Below are 21357 nucleotides of genomic sequence, written 5' to 3' on the forward strand. Positions count from 1 at the left end.
GTTAATGAACGCTCACAGGTGTAAACGCCAGCCAGAGAGGGACAAGTGTCAGGGTAGAGAACAGGAGGGTTCACCTGTCTGGCCTCACACCAGAGTGGAGGTTTAGCGTTTCCTGGCCACACTGTTCACAGGTCTTGTCTGGTAACATTACGGTTTTAACCAACCAACCAATGTGGACGGTCAGAGATAAAATGAGAGACAGACAAGCAGACAGACAGAGAGAGACAGACAGAGACAGAGAATGTTTCTAAGTATAGCCACATCATAACATTACTCCCTAACATGCCAGTCACGGGTGTACATCTGTAACAAGCCATGTACATGTGTACAAGCCAGACACTGCTTCCTTTACCTGAGGATAAGTTACTGTTTAATATTCAGGACTATCCCAAGACATCTTAGGTCTCGCGGCCACAACATGAGTGGCTGGATGAGGACAGAAGAAGGAACGCTCATTTTCCTCACGGCCTTACCCATGTAGTACATCTCTATCTGCTGGTGATCTAAAGAGCCTCATATTCCTCCTCACTAGTACACCGTGGTGCTATGGTTTGGCGCTGTGGTCCAGTATATGTCTTACATAAATCCGGTTTTCAGTTTTCGTACATGAGGTAGGTCAAGATGATCTGAGAGCCGTGACGCATCATCGGAGGGAATCAGTCATTCACACTTCTGGTCCTCACGGCTGGGAGAGGTCAGTAGCGGGCCTGGCGTGGGCTTGTTACCCCAGTCTGTAGTTCACTATCCTACCACAGCTACGTTGCCTGCGGTGAAAAAAGAAAAAAATAGCACTGCAGAGCCAAGTGCTCTTGTGAAAAAATTGCTTTACGTCATACAAGTTCGTCTTACATTCTTGTAAGAATTTTCACTTCTCACACTATCAAATGTTTTATTTAGATATTCTGTTAAACTACCCAGATAACTGTTTTCTAATCATATTCTTTCTGATTTATTGCATGTGTCTAATAGGTCATTTAGTATGGGTGGGGAGGATGTGTGGGACACGGTTGTCTCAATGTGTCCATCAGAACCCATCCAGTCATCTCCAGGAGCGTGTGGAGAGGGCGGTGGAGCAGGTGGGAGTGACTGAGGGTGTCTGGGTGAGGATGGGTAATACCAGCAGGCGGACGTACATGTAGTGTAAAGATCCTCGGACAGCACGACGGTACGATCACTGAATATGGCGGTACGACTCTTAAGGTCGATGGTATGACCCTTGTACATGATGAAGTGGTCTGTGAAGGTCAAGTTGATAATGCTCGAGGGAAGACGTGCTCAAGGATCGTACCGACGTTCTGAAGGATCGTACTGACGTGCTCAAAGACCGTCCCGTCGTGTTGAAGGATCGTACCGACTTGCTCAAGGATCGTACCGTCGTGCTCAAGGATTGTACCGTCGTGCTCAAGGATCGTACCACAGAATTCAATACACCATCCCTTTACGACCCTATCCATACCTCTGGATTCACTCCCTTTAAGACACCAATCACATCGTGGTTTGGCGACCGTGTTCCCTCGCCACAGTATATTGCTCTACGTTTCCCTACATTTGAAGTTCAAACGACCGGGTCAGTACTGTCCCGTGTCTGTCCCCGGGTCCTCACACTCACCAGGATTCTCTCTCATCCTCCACGCGAGTCTGGTGTTATCTAGAGACGTAGGAGAGAGAAACGGGGGTCCTGCGGGAGAGTCCTTTACACACAGCCACAAAGGAACCTTTAAATATAATCCATCCCAGGTCCTGTCTGCGGCAGAACACGTATCTTGGAACACGCCTCACTGCATACCTCGACACGAGACAATGTATTGATCAGTGCAGAATAACAGGGATCAAATATCACCCCTTCTCAATCCACTCTACCTTTCTCACAAACCTCCCTTCCCAGGAGCGCGCGCTCCCAACTCACTGGTACAAGTGGCACGGGATTACCATCAGTGTGGCTGTAATCATGCAACATTTATCATGCACCACACAGACTGGTGTTGCTTCCTTCCTCCGTCTCCCATCCCCCAGCCACGTGGTCTTCCTCAAGTCTCTGGTAAACCGCTAGTTTACTTCTTACGTACAGATTAACTTCGCTCTGGTAAACCGCTAGTTTACTTCTTACGACGTTAACCATTAACCATTAGTTCTTTTCATTTTGTTATGAGTCCACTTGTCGTATGGAGTTATGAGTTCACATGTCACGTGACATTATGAGTCCACACGTCACTTGTGGTTATGAGTATATTCGTCACCTGTGCTGAAGAGTTAACACGTCACGTGGAGATAAAACCCCACACGTCACCTGGAATTGTGAGTCCACACGTCACCTTTGGGTTATGAGTTCGCGCATCATCTGTGGTTATGAGTTCGCGCATCATCTGTGGCTATGAGTTCGCGCATAATCTGTGGTTATGAGTTCGCGCATCATCTGTGGTTATGAGTTCGCGCATCATCTGTGGTTATGAGTTCGCGCATCATCTGTGGTTATGAGTTCGTGTGTCACTAGTGTTGATGAGTCTTACATGTAAACATCGAGCCAAGCAAACAAGTTTTCCCGTTATATCGTGAGAATGTTCATCTTGTGACCACCTGGTGTCAGGCGTGGCAGGGAGCGGTCAGGGAGTCTTAATGATATTCATTCGTTCGTTAAGCCCCAGCCCGGGTCTCGTGCAGCCAAAATTGGCCATTTGTTGACCACGGGTTTTTGAGGGAGTTTGCGCCACCGTTGCCAAGGTTGATCTTTGTCAGAGGAGATCTGGGAGGTGTATAAAGACTGTGGCAATGCTGATGGTGTTCTTGGGACGAAAATAAGCTGAGTAATGATGTCGCTAAGTGTGGTACAAGTGTGGTAACTAGGTGGCCAATACGGATGCGGGGGTACCAGACAGTATGGTACAAAGTGGTTGTGTTAGTAAGCCTTTGTGGTACAATGTGGCGACGGTACACTGTAGCGCAACGATGGTACAATGTCCTCGTACCGGTGTCATGTGGTGGTAATAGAACAAAGCATTTGATGTGGTGGTGGTGGTGGTACAACGTAGAAGAAAGGAGGAAATGAGAGAGAGAGAGAGAGAGAGAGAGAGAGAGAGAGAGAGAGAGAGAGAGAGAGAGAGAGAGAGAGAGAACGGACACAACATCGTAATAAGGGCCGCAGTATATCAGGTGCAGACAGAAACAGCATCATTAAGCGAACAACACAGCGGTACCTGGCGCCTGGGCTACTCTCACGACCTGTATGTAAACCCCTGAAGCACGACGGTACGACCCTGAAGCACGACGGTACGACCCTTGTTCGCGATAGTACGAACAATACCATGACGGTACGACCCGCACGTACGACAATCTTTGTATGTGTGTGTGTGTGTGTGTGTGTGTGTGTGTGTGTGTGATCACAATTAAGTTTATGAATGCAGCCATCCACTTAGATATGTTGCCTTTCAACGCCAGTTCATCAACTCCCATTTTCAAACAGAGCGTTAATATCAACCCTCCACATTCATATATATGATAGTTATTTCATTTTCATTACCAGACTTTCATTTTGAATTAATGTGCTTGCTATGATGTGAGGCCGCCCAGGCAATGCATGGGTGCGGTAAATCTACGTCGAATATATGCTTGCATGCAGGCAGAGAGTGGGTCGTGCCTGCCACACTGTGGTACAGCGGTACTTGTGAGGTACATGACAAAAGTTCCTCGCTTGTCTCTCTCTCTCTCTCTCTCTCTCTCTCTCTCTCTCTCTCTCTCTCTCTCTCTCTCTCTGCCTACCTACACACCACTTGCATGGAGGGGTGAAGGGGCTCCTCTTCCGAGTGACTTCAGTCAATTGTACAGCTCGGCTGTACAGCTCGTGGAGCACCAAATATCACACCAGCTGTGAGGGAGGAAGATGAAGATCCACCATGAACATCGAGACAGATATAAAGAAACTCACATTATACAAGACAACCCAGTCACTTCTCCCTCTCTGTGTATGTATATGAAGTGGGAGTCATTTCTTCCCATTCTATTTGCACAAGAGGGATTTGTACACCTTGGCAACATGATGGTCAATCCTGTAACGCCACACATGTTTACCTTAAGATCTGGTTAATATTTTGCTCAAAACACCGTCACAGAGGGTTGGTCTGGAGGGATGTTGAAGGGCGGGGAGGGAAAGGCTGGGGAGGGAAGGGACTGGGGGGGGGGGAGGTTAGAAAAGAGGAGAGTGCGTGGGAAGGAAAGACTAAAGATGACTTGATGATCTGTGTGGTTATCTGCTGGAGGACAAAATGGTATCCTGAGATCGCAGTGTTTATAGATGGAGACAGGACAGTAGGGGGTTCCTCCCCACACCCACCACTCCCTCCAGTGTCAGGAAATGCTTACAAAGGCATTCCATGCATCACGAGAACATTGATTTCGCAGGAAAGCGTGCTTGTTTGAGCATATTCGGATCAGATCTCATTCACTGGACAATCTATGAAGAAAAAGTAATTTGAAATACGTGCATGTGATATTGTTATTCTTGAGGGAAAACTGAATATCTTCAATTTCTCAGTCTTAATCAAAGTCAAGCGATACTTCATAATCTGACTTAGTAACAGTGGATTATCAACACACACACACACACACACACACACACACACACACACACACACCACACACACAAAACCAAAAAATGATGGCCAGTTTTGGAATCAATTCAGCTCAGGGGGCTTTCGTGTAAGCTACGTCAAAAGGGTTTCAACAATACACAAAACAATATTCAGAAACAGGAACAAAGTCATTAAAACTGTACTATAACTGATATGTCTGAATTCTGGGAAACACTGAAACACAGACACATCCTCGCAGCTTATGATGCCAGGGCTACACTATATCTAACTATGACAGAGGGGACGGAGTAGCCTGCGGTGTAGTGTCTTGCTGGAAGACTGAGTTAATTCCTATACTGTTTTTGAAGATAAAGTGGTTTTTGATACTTTACGACGCCATTTTTGTGGAATTAAAGATAAGCTTCGTGAGAAAATAAGAACAGATTTAGTTTACTGTTCCCCCCACAGCTCAGACGGCGAGAGGAAGCGAAAGATTTCATAACCAGTTAGGAGAGACTGGTAAGGAATTCAGTTCCATTATAAACACACAAGCATCGAAATTGGAAGAATCCCTTTCCGGGCGTAGTAGACTCTACCTAAACCTTGCTTGTTAGCGTCCGGATACAAATGACTGAGGAAACTACTGGAGACACAAACATCTTAGACTTAGTTCTGCCCAGAAATGATGCTATCATGGACGATGTGGCTGAATATAGCACAAGAAACCTCAAGATAGCAATAGTACCATCATGATGGTATAGATAAGGTGTAGAGGAAAAAGGTATAGATGAACAATAAGTGTCAGCATTAAGCAAACCCTTCCTTCATATTAACAAACACTAAGCAACCATTTGGCTCCAACGTTTTATAGATTCCACAAATATGATCCATTACACCAAGCTGTTAATAATGTTAGAGTTATGTTAGAAGAAAGATAGTCATTACCCAGTTAATTCATCCATGACTTACAGAAAACGGTGACTTGGTTCAGACCAGTGAAGCTATGACAAAGATCTTGAATCAATATTGATAATTCAGTCTTTTACTGGCAGGAAAACATACAAACTCGTGGGCAAACGTTTTACTTCGAATATAGCGCAATACGTCATCCTCAGGAGGGGTACTAACGTGTGACATGATTAACGAATTAGAGCAGTTGGCGGTAAGACCATAGGTTACGTCTGAAGACGGAGGGTTTAACACGTAAGTCACTTCACTAGTGACGTGGTCTGAACCTCCGTAGATGAACAACTACACTTGTGCATTTGTCCACTTGTCATATGTTATCTCTCTTAACTTCTTCCACACTAAGGTCTATATTCCTTATCTATTCTACCATGGCAAACAGAGTTGCACTGACCCAGCGGCCTGTTCCTGCCTGCATTCCTCTGTACAGTCACAACTCCAATAAGGATCAATGATCTGTTGCTATCTGCATTCCTTTATGTAGTGTCACACACACAGCCACAACCTGACCCACTAGTCTGTTGAAGTTAGCATTTCCCCTGCATCATGACACTACAAGTATGAGTGGGGAAGGTGCAGATAAGTATGAGGGATCCCGAGGTATCAGGTAGCAGGCCAGTAAGTTCATGAACCACATCAAATTTGTCTTGCAAAATTGTTTTTCACACTGCATGATTTAGGAAATTTTTCGTACCATAAAATGTTCGTGAATCTTATAATACTGCTTTCTTTACGGCCAACTGAAATTACTTATATTATGTGAGTCGGAGGAGGGAGAGGAGAAGGAGTGAGAGGGGAGAGGATGAGTGAGAGGGGAGACGAGAAGGAGTGAGAGGGGAGAGGATGGGTGAGAGGGGAGACGACGAGGAGTGAAAAGGAAGAGGCAGCTGACGTGAGGAGGGAGAAAAGTGTGAGTAAGAGCGAGAATAGGGAATCTCAGGAGAAATAGAGGCTAAGAGATACAAAGAAACAGAGAGAGAGAGAGAGAGAGAGAGAGAGAGAGAGAGAGAGAGAGAGAGAGAGAGAGAGAGAGAGAGAGAGAGAGAGAGAGAGAGAGAGAGAGAGAGAGAAACTATAAGCAGACGCAGCTGTAAGGAAGGTGTTTGAGGACCCCACGTATATGATCCGGGGTATCAAAGGCGTCTTCCAGCAAGCCAAGGCCGGTCGGCTGGGCAGCAGGTGAGGAGTCCTGGGTGGTGTGGAGGGGGTCAGCGGAGGACAGGTCGTCACTAACCCACTTGGTAAGTCTGGTGATCTGTGAGCCATGTCGGGTCCTTACCAGGCAGCTGCCTGCATACTTCCCTGCTGGGAGGGGACGGGAGGGGGTGTCCTTCTGAAAATATATAAATATAGCCTCAAATTCTCTTGGTATGACTGTGCTGTTCCCTTAACTGACTGGGAGGCGGAGGATCTTTCAGTTATATTCCTTTTATAATGGTAACCCCAGCACCGCTCCGGTCATTAGCAGGGAATGGATGAACTCCTTGGGAGTAAAGTGGGAAAGATGGGGACTCTTCTGAAGTGAGTAGATTTTGGATGAGGTTGTACTCCGGCGATACAGCCTTGCAGAAGGTGACTTTTCACTTGAGGCATAACCCCAGATAGGCGGAGTCCGGTAACACTTCCTCAAGTTGTATAGTACATGTGACACAACCTTTTGGGCATCACAAGAAGAGGTCATCTTGCCTCCTGTCTTAGTTTTCCTTTTTCCAGAGATCTGATTTGCATACAGACGCATCTATGAAACGGCTAACTAAATGGCATCGTATCTCCAGCCAGCCACGAAGGCTGTCAAACAGTAGCCGGCTTGCAACAATTCCTGAGCGGGAATCAGCCAGTAGAGTCGAATCGCACAGAAACATGTTCTGAGCTGGACTACAAGTTAGATTAACTTACCACCTTACCAACGCCGTCATCTAATGCAATTACCAGAGCAACTGTGGAGCTTTTATACTTTATATTGAGCGACTCTAATGTCTGATCAGGGGTTCTTCTCCAGTGTCTGATCAGGGGCTCGTCTCCAGTGTCTGATCAGGGGTTCGTCTCCAGTGTCTGATCAGGGGCTCGTCTCCAGTGTCTGATCAAGGGTTCGTCTCCAGTGTCTGATCAGGGGTTCGTCTCCAGTGTCTGATCAGGGGTTCGTCTCCAGTGTCTGATCAGTGGTTCGTCTCCAGTGTCTGATCAGGGGTTCGAAAATCAGTCCTGAGTCTTTCGGGAAACTGGTGTCGATCGTAATGTTGTTATGAGAGCTATTACCCTGCCTGAGGTGAACTGTGATGTTGGAATCCCCGCACCATAACTCTTGATAACTGTCTGTCTCTCCATGTCATATGATGATAAGCCTCGCACGTGAGACGAGCTGGTAGCCTTCAGCCAGCATAATACTACCGCGTTCCACTATAACTCAGAGACAACGCTGCCATCTGGAGGAAACTCTAATTTGCTTGTGCTTTAGTGCTGCCTCCACGGCTTTCTAACAGATGGTATTACCAAGAGGTCTTCACTCACCTCAGGAATGGTACACAGCAATGTGCATGGGGCAGCCGAAAGGTTATGTAGATAAACCGTGTTCGGTATCATGACGAGGGTTCGAGCTCTTACATGTGGTCTATGGTCCCTCCCACAGGAACAGGGACAGATGATGTACGTGGGAGTACATGGGATGGACGAAGAACAAAAGACCTGGTGGTCCATGACGAGGTTACCTGTGCAAAGAGTAGATTCTCATTACAGAGGTAGAAACAGTGGGCCGTGTAGGGCACTGGACTGCACATAGGGGTCATCACGTGACCACGAGCTTCGTCTCTTTATATCATCAAACAAGTTTAAACCACATAGGTCCCTAGTTGACCACCACCCATGACCAGGCATTTTGCTTCTGACGGAGGACAAGCTGACGAACAGGGACCTCGGACGGTGGGCGAGATAAGCCCGTCCACGTAATGTAGTGGATGCTACGTCTACCACGCTCTAGGTACCAGCTGCTACCTACGACCAGGAGTGAGGGTCACGGGGGAGGACCATGGCTACCTGAAGACGGTAGTGCCTGCTGTTACCCTGGTCGGATGGGAAATGAACGTAACACAGTCAAGTGTGGTTGTGTGTGTGTGTCTGTGTGTATGTGTGTGTGTGTGTGTTTGTGTGTGTGACGTGTTAGCCGGGATGCCACCGTGGCAGTGTTACGGGACGTGTAACAGTGATAGAGTTTATGTGACGAGGACGAGGATCTGTGACAAGTCGGGGGTTAAGAAGCAGCTGGATATGGGTAGGTTTCGCCCCTGCTCTGAGGGAAGGTGCGGGAGTGTCGATGTGAGTGAGAGGGAAAAGTGAGTGTGATGGGTGTGAGAGCAGACACCGAGGGAGTGTGTGTGTGTGTGTGTCAGAATCATTAGGTAGTGAGGACGAGGGAGCAAGGCAGGAGGATGAATGAGTCTGCTTGATTACTACTTACCTCAAAAGTGGGAACAACAGACATGATTAGATCAGTATTTTGCTCCCTGCTCATGATCTCTCCTTCCCCTTGTTTATTCTATCTGGTGCGTCGTTCCCCTTCCATTACCCTTTCCTGTCTGTTTGGCAAACCTAAATTGTTTTCCCTCTTTTATATACATATCCCTTTACCTCACCCCGACCCCAGATATTCCCTGTTCATTATCTTTTTCACAACGACTAGTGACATACTCGCTGTGGGAACCAACTATTACCAAGGCTGGAAAACTGAGGTGGGAAGAGCTTATCTGTGAGATGAATGTTGTTCACCGCACTGTGATTGTGGTGGTGTGGGTGGCCAGGGAAGTGTCACGTTGCTTGGAGAGCCTGGCCAACCCCAGCCACAGGTAGACCCGCGTATGCCTATACTGCCAGCCACTTGGGACTGGCGGCTTCCATCCTCTCACGAGCGCGATAGAAAACCTGCTTTTATTTATGACATCTGTTTTGAAGCCCACGGTGCACATGTGCAGTGACCTAACAGGTGTTATTCACAGCTTGCTCGCTTCTTGTCCTCGTCGATCAGGGAGAGGATCTAAGCTTTCCTTACTGAGTTTCATTATTTCTTCAGTATTATGCTTATCTTTCCCTTTCCTCTACCTTCCTTTTCCGTTCGTCAGGGTAGACTCTCTCTCTCTCTCTCTCTCGTCCCAGTTTCCACGCACCGCGGTGGGCTGGACGTAGCGTCTGACGCAACGTGGTTGGAAGTTTGTGATGTTTGGGGTCGTGAAGGCCGCAATGAGATGCAGGTCAAGAGGGACGTCCATTGTCAGTCCCAGGCCATCCCTTGTGGGATATTGATGGGATCACCTCACCAGAGATACCAGCCTGGTGCGCCAATCCCCTATTGTGACTCCTTTTTGATGTCGAGACGGATTACTCTGCCATGAGGGGCTGGTAATGGGACGCATGAACCCCGTGTCTGTGCTGAGAGGTACACGTACGGTGGAGTTGATTCACCAGGTTTACAGTGGTTCAGGATGATCCCGTCCGTGTATTACCGGTAGTCATGACCGGGCGATACCCCAGCAGATACTCCGAAAGTGTCAGTTTACACGGGAGAGGAAGGCCATGCGACATTGTTAGTCATGGACTGAAACAGAGGAGAAAATGCCCAAACGTCCAGCTATACGTACACCCGGCTGCCGACGCTGAGCAAAACGTGCAGCTGCATCCCTTGCGGCACCCTGTGTTTATGCAGCTGCTGCGGCTATTCCTGCGGCTGCGGCTGTTCCTACTACTGCGGCTGCGGCTGCATGAACCTAAAAAGATCGTGGTGAATTTACACAAACCTTCCTCCAGTATGGCTGATACCTTGGACCTACGTCTCAGGTGAGGCAGGGGGAAGCCCTGTACAGCTACGGAAGGAGAGTCAGACGCGAGTGTAGGAAGACCGGCAGACGTGGCGGGCTCTGACCACCATACACAGGCAAGCGGACCACCAAGAACCTTCCTCAAGTTCCTTGGACCAGAGCCAGGGAGGCAGAGGTTGCTCTCCACTTACTTCCCTCCTGTCCAGGCTTGTACCGAGACGCACTCACGTCTTGACTGTGTGTGTGTGTGTGTGTGTGTGTGTGTGTGTGTGTGAGATTAACCACTAGAGTTATCATATCATTCCTGAGTATCTAGCAACAGAGACAGACACAGACCACTGAGCGTGTGGGAGATGCATTACTCAGTACATCATAGCCTAACTCATATTAATATTATTCCACCTCACTTACATTTATATTAATATTATTCCACCTCACTTACATTTATATACCCACGTTTATCAGTTCGTTAATTCTCGTTAAACAGTTTACAGAATAAATTAACAATATGCTCATTATGTTTATTTCTTCCGGTTGAATAACTAGTACTGTCAGAGCCATCTCCTTCTCTTCCTCACATTATAACAGTTACACTGGTTTAACACTGATAATAATTTCCCTTGTCAATTTACTTTTCATACAAGCGGTGTCACACTTAAAAAGATTGTGTGTTATGTTCTCATTCATAGTGGAGCCACACTGGGAAAGATTAAGTGCTGTATTCGTACTTAGTGATGCCACACTTACAAAGAGTTAAGTGTTGTATTTCTACTTACAGTGGAGCCACACTTAAAAAGAGGTAAGTGCTGTATTCCTCCTTACAAAGAGGCAGCACTTAGAGAGATTAAGTGTTGTATTACTACTAACAATGAGGCCATACTTTGAAAGATTAAGTGCTGTGTTCTTACATCAAGTGTATAAAGTGTACTAGACCGTGTTAAAGGAAAAACATTTCCAATACCCTCATCTTGCCAGAGATGAAATGGACAGAACTCTAAACCCAGCCGAGCGTTCGACTGCCGGCCGCTCATCAGCAATACATTAAATACGAACATGAGTCCCGTGGATGTCAAGAGATATTGGGGCAAGAGTTTTACAAACATAAAAGTGACGAATAATGGAACATGGAGCAGCTGGGGTAGGCAGGCCTGGGGGGGATGATAGAGAGATCACAACCGTGTGTCGACCTTACTGACAACACTGAACTGTTGGCCAAACAGCTCTTTACCCTTAATTTACCTGGATCGATAATTATCATTATTATGATTATCATCATTATCATTATCATTATTATTATTATCAATATTATTATTATTATTATTATTATTATTATTATTATTATCATTATTATTATCATTATTATTATTTCTATTATTATCATTATCATTATTAATATCATTATTATTACTATTATTATTATCATTATTATTGTCATTATTATTATTATCATTATCATCATCATTAATCAAATCTAGCTGCCTTACCCTCTTTGGAGTAGTGGTACTTGAAACAAATGAACATTGCCTTTATTTCCACAATTCCCGTCTTCAGCTGTCATGTATAGTGTACCAAAACCAGGTCTTCCCAAGCCCCACAGACTGACTACTCCATGACGTATACATCGACCGCTTCACATTCTCGTCTGCATCCAGGACTCGCCTCCCTACAACACTGTTGGGACTACTGTACCCTCAGATGATACCCATCTTTGCCCTGGCAAGAACAGAACCTTCCTACCCTGCGATCCTCAACGTGTCCAGGACCTTAACTTCTGTCTTCCAACCTGTGACTCACTTCAGTCCCCACGATTCCATCCTCTGCTACCTTGGTTTCTCTCACACAACTGTAAAGCGCTCTACATCCTCTAGGTTCTCCCGGTCCAAACTCACTCCCATCCCTCGCCCTGATGCGCCTCATTGCCTCACTTTTCTTCACACTTACTCTCAACTTCTGTTAACACACACTCTCCAAACATATGTCAACAGCCTTGAGAGGTTTTCCTCTGGAATCTGCCGCCAGACCAGTGTAATCCGCGGAGCAGCAACCGATTCACATGCTCCCCCTAGCCTTCAGCATATTGCAGTTCCTGCCCCCTTGCTCCAAGACCACAACACATGCACGTCCCTCACCACCCTAGGTTATGGCAGCATGCAGACCGACACTCACCAGGATCTACTCACCCTCCTCCCTCTTCAATCGCCCAGTAAAACCACCTCACTCCATGTGTAACCTTCCCTTTATCCCATCCACTAGTAGCACCTTCCATGAAGCATCCCTGTCTACCTTATTATGAGCTTTCTCCACATCCTTAAGTGACACATCCACGTTACTCTCTCTCTCTCTCTCTCTCTCTCTCTCTCTCTCTCTCTCTCTCTCTCTCTCTCTCTCTCTCTCTCTCTCTCTCTCTCTCTCTCTCTCTCCAGCTAGTTCTCACACTCTAAAGTGAACCTCCGGTCCACACACACACACATACGCACCTTCTACCTCTACTAAAACCTCACACCTCGTAAAATTTCGAAAATCATTTCCCTCGTATTGATGAAACTCAAACTTTGTCGTAAAATTTCGAAAATCATTTTCCCTCGTATTGATACAAGTCAAACATCGTCGTAAAATCTCAATAAGAACCTTCCTGGTATCAATACAGTTTTCATATTTTCGTAAAGGCATTTCACCCGAGTTTTAATTGCTGCGCGAACTATGAGGGATGAGATTGAAGTGACTTATGAATATTTAACGAGTGATGGAAATTCAACCGTAGAGGGGAGCTCGAGGCGGGAAATGCAACAGAATTTGTCTCACAGTTTTTTAACTGATTGGTTTAGGTTTGGGACAGATTCTATACCATGTTCGGGAAGTCAGATTAGTGTTATGTATATTACAGAGAGAGAGAGAGAGAGAGAGAGAGAGAGAGAGAGAGAGAGAGAGAGAGAGAGAGAGAGATTACTCTCCTACTTATGAGTACTTACGACAAGATTTTACCTAAATTTCACTACAGAAAAATCTGTGGTTACGAATAACGAGTCGTGTGAGTTACGTGTTGTCTAGTGTTATGGGTGAGATGCAGAGACACATTGTGTTTACGGCCTCTAAACCAGCAGCCCACGTGTGCGCGAGGGAGAAAGAAAAGACCTGGGCCAAAGGAGCGATAATTGACAGCCACTGAAGCGCTAGCTCTCACTTCACTGCTGTCGCTGACCCTTCCAGTTCGATGATCTAGTGATATGTCAGCTCGGCTCCATCAAAATGACACTCCATGTTGATAACACATCAGGGGGAATCCAGATGTATGTTGATGACCTGTGTTGGGTGGTGATAGACACACTAGATCTCCTGATATCAGACACGCATGATGTTGAAATCTGCGAACTCTCGTGCTGGTAACATGATACATGTCTAATTCAGAGATATCGTACCCGTGTACTGCCCCTGGCACGGGTCATCGTCATACATCTGGCTTTCCTTGACACGTCACCAGCACACCAGATATGATAAATCTAGACTTCTACACCGTATATGAAACATATATTGCAAGTATATAGAAATCCATAAGAATATAGCTATAACACATCTGCATCTATCAACATATGTATATACAGGTACCATCTTTGTTGCTATCCTCTGGACCTTCTCTATCAGCTCTTCATTGTTCTGGCCCTATGTACGGTGTGAACAGCTTCCTGAATGTGTCCTTATCCATGAACTTGAATGCAATTCTGATATTCGCTAGCAAACACTTGGTTTATTGAACTCCCGAGTTGGGCCTCAAGTGACAGGTTAGGGACCAACGCCCACTCTAACTTCCCTCTCACACATAGATTCTTGCGTCTTATTTCCAACTGCAACTTCATACCAAGGTCTTCCTTCGTTGTGTTCCATCATCAGTAATTGTACATTAACCCGGGTTGACATTTACCAACCATCTATCACACCAGCTCTGGAGTCTGTCTTGGTGTCCATGTAAAGTGTCGCAATCCTGCCCGCCTTCAGCATCCGTCATGAACTTTGCCTCACCAGCGAACCTGGTCATGCAGGAGGTCATATCACCTGGCGAGTCGTTCACACGGATAAAAGTAGTAATGGTCGCGGAACATATCCCTGCGGCACGCCCCCGCTGGTGACCTCGTCCTGCATGTGCGTCCTGCGTCCTTCTGCAAACAGCTGGTGGCAGCAGTGGCATCGTGGTAGCAGATTCATCACACGGGAGACGGAATTTCCGAAAATGAATATTTCATCAAATCAATTTCGAGGTCGTGTTAGGTTTACAGATGAATGAATATATGTGTTCTGTGGATTAACGAAATTACGGCAGAATCTTGACTGAGGAAAGATGATATCAGGCCATTAAAGTATGATGGTAGCCCAATAAAGCTAAGGGGTAATAGATCTCCTCTCTCTCTCTCTCTCTCTCTCTCTCTCTCTCTCTCTCTCTCTCTCTCTCTCTCTCTCTCTTGCCTCCATGCCTCTGTCGATGGAAAAGTGTATTCATTCTATCTCTCAACTCAGCCATTTACAGACATACCACTGCTCATACAATACAACCTTGCAAAAATGACTAGTCTCAATGGCTTTTCAATAACAACATTACGTATGAACACACAAATTAGGGATATATATGAACAGTTACCCAGTCTGATGGAGACTCTATGTCATATGAAAATATACAGCCCCCCCTCTCTCTCCTAATACATAATATGTGAATATGGAGCCATCTATTCATATTCATGTGCCAGAATAATTTTGCCGCGCAAAAATTTCCTTTGCACAAGATGAATTCGGGAAAATTACCATACAGCTGAAAAAAAAGTTGCCTTAGATCTTAAAAGTTGAGATTCTTTTTGAATCCTTTCACAGTTAAATGTAGTTGGTTCTCTTCCTAGTACCACGGGAGGGGCAAGGTGGAACGGATGGAAGGGCAGTGCGTGGAAGAGCAGGATGGAAAGTGACGGGGGATTACTGATGATGGGAGAGGAGATGGGTAAGTGAACGATACGGGTGAAGGAAGATGGGTGGAGAGGGTGTTGATGGGCCGCAGGATGTGATGGACCCGACTGTCCCATCCCAGGATCAAACCATCCCAGGACTGGAACCAGACCAAATCATATCTGGGACCAGACCATTCCATAACTGGGACTATACCATTCCATAACTGGGACCAGACTATTCCATAACTGGGACCGGATCATTCCACAGCTGGGACCAGACCAGACCATGGCATAGACCACATCATTCCATAGTTGGGACAAGAGCATTCCACATTTCAGAGCAGGAATGAAACTACCCCATCTTTATGGCCTCCATCACGTTTGTACATCTCTAACGTGAACCAAAAGTCTCATTCAGTGTATTATCAGGTACGAGTCCACATGGCTGGCTATCTCCTGCGGCCACGTACATACGAGATCTCCTCCACAGAGCAGCTTCAGCTCCTGACACAGGAACAAAAGACTTAGAATAAAACTAAAAGTATTCTGGTCTTTAGGAACAAAAGACCACACCCGAGTATTCCAGACATAAAGAATGAAAAAGAACCGCCGACAATATGTAAAACAGGAGCCTCAGAAGTGCAACACACACACACACACACACACACACACACACACACACACACACACACACACACACACACACATAAACAATCATTGATGAGTCTTCGACATAGTCAGCACTCTTAAAAGTCAAAGAGTATGACGAATTAGCACATTTCAAGCAGAATACATTTTAAGGAGTGGAGAGAGAGAGAGAAAGAGAGAGAGAGAGAGAGAGAGAGAGAGAGAGAGAGAGAGAGAGAGAGAGAGAGAGAGAGAGAGAGAGAGAGAGAGAGAGAGAGAGAGAGAGAGGACCCCATTCCCCATATAACACTTCAGCACAAGTCATGAGATTATCATGTGACATCTAGTACAGGGGGAACGAGGACCCACAACACCGTGGATTTCAGTCTGCATGTGCTGCCAGGGAGGGGGCATAACGCTTACCATAGTACCAGCCCACACGAGGCACCACCCAACATTCCCTCTCCCACTGACCAAAGATAACCACTCTAACCAGAGAACATTCCCACTGTCAAAAGACACAGTATAAGAAGATACAAATAAATCACCACTATATAACATCAACAAAGTCTAAACTGGAGGCTTTGGCGTAAGAAAAAAAAAAGAACGTTGTAACATATACAGAAGTGAATGAAGTACAGCTTATCTACCTGATGGACCATCAACATAAGTCTTGCGTTCATTGAAAGACTGAGGCTTAAACTTAACCAAATCAGTCATCGTAGTAAGACTGGAAGGGAAAGAGAGAAAGGCTTAAATCGAGCGCGAGGCGAATGATAGTAAAGAAAAAAAATAAACACAATGCTTTTACCTCAGGATGAAAGACTTATATATACGTACATGGCTGGGATGAAAGAGGCCTTAGGTGAATACATGACCGGCATGGTGGGAGTTTGAGAAAAGTGACTAAAACACCTTAAAATAGAATGGATTAATGTTAGTCTGAGATCAACGAGAGAGAGAGAGAGAGAGAGAGAGAGAGAGAGAGAGAGAGAGAGAGAGAGAGAGAGAGAGAGAGAGAGAGAGAGAGAGAGGACCCCATTCCCCATATAACACTTCAGCACAAGTCATGAGATTATCATGTGACATCTAGTACAGGGGGAACGAGGACCCACAACACCGTGGATTTCAGTCTGCATGTGCTGCCAGGGAGGGGGCATAACGCTTACCATAGTACCAGCCCACACGAGGCACCACCCAACATTCCCTCTCCCACTGACCAAAGATAACCACTCTAACCAGAGAACATTCCCACTGTCAAAAGACACAGTATAAGAAGATACAAATAAATCACCACTATATAACATCAACAAAGTCTAAACTGGAGGCTTTGGCGTAAGAAAAAAAAAAGAACGTTGTAACATATACAGAAGTGAATGAAGTACAGCTTATCTACCTGATGGACCATCAACATAAGTCTTGCGTTCATTGAAAGACTGAGGCTTAAACTTAACCAAATCAGTCATCGTAGTAAGACTGGAAGGGAAAGAGAGAAAGGCTTAAATCGAGCGCGAGGCGAATGATAGTAAAGAAAAAAATAAACACAATGCTTTTACCTCAGGATGAAAGACTTATATATACGTACATGGCTGGGATGAAAGAGGCCTTAGGTGAATACATGACCAGCATGGTGGGAGTTTGAGAAAAGTGACTAAAACACCTTAAAATAGAATGGATTAATGTTAGTCTGAGATCAACGAGAGAGAGAGAGAGAGAGAGAGAGAGAGAGAGAGAGAGAGAGAGAGAGAGAGAGAGAGAGAGAGAGAGAGAGAGAGAGGTGGGTCAAAGGTTAATCCCCATGTGATCGTATAAGCAACGCCGCTTTGGTCGAGCGAAGTAAAGGTTAATCCGAGGTCACAGTTACGACCACCGGGCAGTACAGTGGTACGACCACCGTCACACGGCAGCACTTCCACCGGGGTTAAGGATGTACGACCACAGGGGTGTGTCGGTAGCACGACCAGGGGATACCATTATGATCACAACCGGCACGATGCGACCACGGGGTGGTAGTCGTTCGACAGCAGTTGTACGGAGGTACGACCACGGTGGTATAGAGGCACGACCACATGGTTATAGCATTACGACCACTGGGATATAGCTCGGGTTATACAGGGTGTTCTGTGCTGTGTTAAAGGTGAAGTTACAACGTTAACTGAGCTTTGATAGACCGAGCAAGGCTGCTGCCCTGCTGTGTTGTGACCATGATACTGGCACCACAACACACCTGCTGTGTTGTGACCATAATACTGGCACCACAACACACCTGCTGTGTTGTGACCATGATACTGGCACCACAACACACCTGCTGTGTTGTGACCATGATACTGGCACCACAACACACCTGCTGTGTTGTGACCATGATACTGGCACCACAACACACCTGCTGTGTTGTGACCATGATACTGGCACCACAACACACCTGCTGTGTTGTGACCATGATACTGGCACCACAACACACCTGCTGTGTTGTGACCATGATACTGGCACCACAACACACCTGCTGTGTTGTGACCATGATACTGGCACCACAACACACCTGCTGTGTTGTGACCATGATACTGGCACCACAACACACCTGCTGTGTTGTGACCATGATACTGGCACCACAACACACCTGCTGTGTTGTGAACATGATACTGGCACCACAACACACCTGCTGTGTTGTGACCATGATACTGGCACCACAACACACCTGCTGTGTTGTGACCATGATACTGGCACCACAACACACCTGCTGTGTTGTGACCATGATACTGGCACCACAACACACCTGCTGTGTTGTGACCATGATACTGGCACCACAAGACACCTGTTGTGCTGCGTCCATGATGCTAACACCACAACACACTTGCTGTGACCATAGTCTTGTCTTGCTTCACCTGTCTGTTGGTTTACTCACCAGTCCACTGACTTACTTCATCCACTGACTTCCCTCGCCTGCTGCATTGTTGCACCCACTGACTGACTTCATCCGCCTGCTGATTTACTTCATTTGTCTGCTGACTCCTTTCGCCCGCCTGCTGGCTTACTTCACCTGCTTCATGGTTCAGTTCACCTGCATAGTGACTTACTTCCCTTGCCCTAGTCTATTTCAAGTATGGTTTTCACACATTCATCCATACCGCCTGATCTCTTACTTCAACACACTGTACTTACTTCACCTGATTTCCTTGTATCCATCGCTAACTTCACATGACTCATGCACTTCGTCATTCACTTCATTCACCGACTTACCTCACTCAAAAGACTCGTAAGTTCTCCTTCACCACTTCACTGTATTCATTATGACGTCCTCAGTTCCTAAATCTTACCCAACCCGTTATGTTTGATAACCAGAAACCCATATCTATGATGAGAACTCCTCATCATACAGTCCATTTCATCATCTTCAGGATGATTCATCATCCCATCATCATCACAATGATGACACGGTAATGAACATTCTCATGCTGTCACGAGATATATCATTCCTATGAGTCCACGGGGAAAATGAAACACGATAAGTTCCCAAGTGCACTTTCGTGTAATAATCACATCATCAGGGGAGACACAAGAGAGAAATATAAGTCAGTTGATATACATGAAAGAGACGAAGGCAGGACGCCATTTATGGTTCATGTCATCATTATTAGGATGATGACTCAATACACCGTCATCATGACGATCATCTTAACATTGGCATCCATCACAGTATCATCATTTTAATGATGACTCATCATATCGTTGCCATCACCAAGTTACTTTCCAGATTTCCTTCAAGGGAAATAAATTTGGGATTTCCATGTCTAAGCCAGTCCCCCACACCCCGTTTTCGTTACGCACTAACTTTCCGTAAAAAGGAAAACGTTTTCTTTACTTCGTCTTTTGTATGGACAAATTAACCTAAAAAGTAACTAGATTCCAAATCTGAATACTGTCTTAGCCATTGAGACTTTAGACATGATGAACTACCAGGGCCATGAAGACTACCAACGTTGAGTTATACCAGCCAGTCTAAGTTATAACAACAGTCTAAGGTATACCAACCAGTCTAAGGTATAACAACCAGTCTAAGGTATACCAACCAGTCTAAGGTATACCAACCAGTCTAAGTTATAACAACAGTCTAAGGTATACCAACCAGTCTAAGGTATAACAACCAGTCTAAGGTATACCAACCAGTCTAAGGTATACCAACCAGTCTAAGTTATAACAACCAGTCTAAGGTATACCAACCAGTCGAAAAAGACATGTAAATATCTTCTCCAGGTGTGAGAGATGTTTGTAAGATGGTACACGTCCACCCTACATACATTACCCTTGCTGTTCTACAACAATATAACCGAACCATACAATAACGACTGAGGCCAGCGATCTGTCCATTTTCTTGAGCTTTAGGAAGACCCTATCGAGACAAACCTTTCGTAACCAAACTTAGTCCTGAAGTCAGTCCTGACAATCTAAAGTTGGTCCTGACAAACCCTAGTCACGGTAACCTTTCCTCCAAGGAATGAAGAGCCTAAAGTCTCGCCGGTGTAAGTTCTATTTACACAGATCTGTGCCCCATTCATCATCAAAGAAAACGTGCCTCTCATGTCGCCTCCTGGATAAGGGTTTTAAATTGGGAATTGAAAGATTGAAGGTCGGATGGAACAGCTACCTATTGTGGGGTGTCTGCCACCTGGGTAAGAGCCATGTGTACAGAGTGAGAGCGTGTATGGTTTGAACACCTGGTGAGGGATGTCTGAGGATGAGATGGATTCAGGCCATCAAGAACTCGCTTCAAAGAAGACTGAAGATGATGGAGAGGAAGATAGAGAGAACGGAGGACAGGAATGATGAAGCTGGACTGACTGGGAGGCCAACGACCTAACCTGTCGTCTACCAGGCGTTTGGTTGAGACGTGGGTCATGGCTTCGTCTCGACCGTCTTAATAACCATGGTAGTTTGGTGGACCTGAACCCCCGTATATCCGACCTGGCTTGGAGGGTGATGCTACACTAAGAGCCAGAGAGCCAAGGGAAGAGACTCCAGGTGACTATCATGTGTTACGGGGGCTGTGCGGACGTCCTCTGGTCTCATACGAAGAGACAGAGACAGACATACAGGCAGAGGAATGGTAGACACTGTTAAAGAAGTTCGGGGTAATATAGCTTTAGGCAGGCAGACGGACTGCAGCTCGCCCCACTGGCGTTCCTTACACATACAACTCATACCTTTGCAAACTACCTCTGCAACTAAATTGTTGCAAAAGCTACTTCTGCAACATTCCATAAGCACAGACTGGCTGTAGGAGGACGTAAACTTGGCAAGCCGCCTAAGAACATCTCTACCAGCTTGTACACATCAGATAACAAGTTGTCCGAATGTATTTCAACCTCCTCTTGAACTCTGACCTCACTGCTAGCCACCCATGACCTTCTTAGGGTAAGGGAAATGTTAGAAAGTCTGAGTGACGTTGCTTTGGAATATGAGAGAGAGAGAGACGGAAAA

Source organism: Panulirus ornatus, chromosome 7 (genome assembly GCF_036320965.1).
Source record: "Panulirus ornatus isolate Po-2019 chromosome 7, ASM3632096v1, whole genome shotgun sequence".
Lineage (NCBI taxonomy): Eukaryota > Metazoa > Arthropoda > Malacostraca > Decapoda > Palinuridae > Panulirus > Panulirus ornatus.